Source organism: Arachis duranensis, chromosome 3, assembly GCF_000817695.3.
Source record: "Arachis duranensis cultivar V14167 chromosome 3, aradu.V14167.gnm2.J7QH, whole genome shotgun sequence".
NCBI lineage: Eukaryota > Viridiplantae > Streptophyta > Magnoliopsida > Fabales > Fabaceae > Arachis > Arachis duranensis.
The window spans coordinates 118,328,128-118,329,301 of record NC_029774.3 but is presented as its reverse complement, the minus strand read 5'-3'; positions in this window follow the sequence as shown (position 1 = coordinate 118,329,301).

Sequence of the window (1,174 nt, the reverse complement as noted above, 5' to 3'; positions counted from 1 at the left end):
TATAATTGGTTCAATGTTGGGATATTAAAGAAATGTATATAATAATTATAAGATAAACATTATAAACCAAGTTTTTATAGCAAATGAAAAATATAGGTAAATAATAATTTTTGTAAATAATATGAATAATAAATTTAATAATAAAATAATTATTTACACGCCTGATAAATTAAACATACGTTATTTATGTTATTCAAAAAAATCATTAACATTACTTTGTACGAAATTATCAGTGACTGATTATCGACGTGACTTGGCTTCAACTACTCCACTGACAATGATGCAATATTATAAGAATTGACCCACTAATTATGCATCATTCTTAATAATGATAATATGTATTTAATATGTTAGGTTTAGTAGTTATAATATTTTTTAACATCGCATTTCTAATCCTTATACAATACAATATCTGATACTAATAAATATTGGAAAAGTCTACAAATTAGACTATATTAAAAGGAAAAAAAATCGTTTGAAATTATCATAAATTTATTGACGCAAAATATTTACACTCATTTTCTTTAATAAGAATCAAAATTATATTTAAGATGAGTACAACATAATAAAGACCCCAAAAGTTAGCCGCCTTTAATTATTATTAAGACTGCAGTTCCATATGTATAAGACAACGACAATAAACAGGTAGATGAATAAATAAAATCGATGATATTATTACATGATTAGTTGAAATAATTCATAACGTTAAGCAAGTTTCTGGATCGGAATCTTGTAGATAAAATAAATTGTGTTGAATTATTTTTATGCCATACTATAATTTATGTTAATAATTAAGCTAAACTGATTAGTATCATAATAAACTCCAAATAATAATAATAATAATAATAATAATAATAATAATAATAATAATAATAATAATAATAATAACAACTCGTTTTTTTCATTGGTAAATGATCATTTTTCTTTTTTGCTATAATAATGAAATTTTAAAAATGGTCTATAACGCATCTTTTATTTTCTTTTGGCGTATATATATTAAAAGTAAAATATATGTTTTTCTAAAAATGTTGAGAGTGTAATTAATATTAATCCATTTATTAATGCAAATAGTAATAGTTTGACCAATTAGAGATCTATTTATTAGATTTTTTTTCTAATATTAATACCCTCTAAAAAAATAAGGAGCGTAACACTTTTTTAAAAATTAATTTTA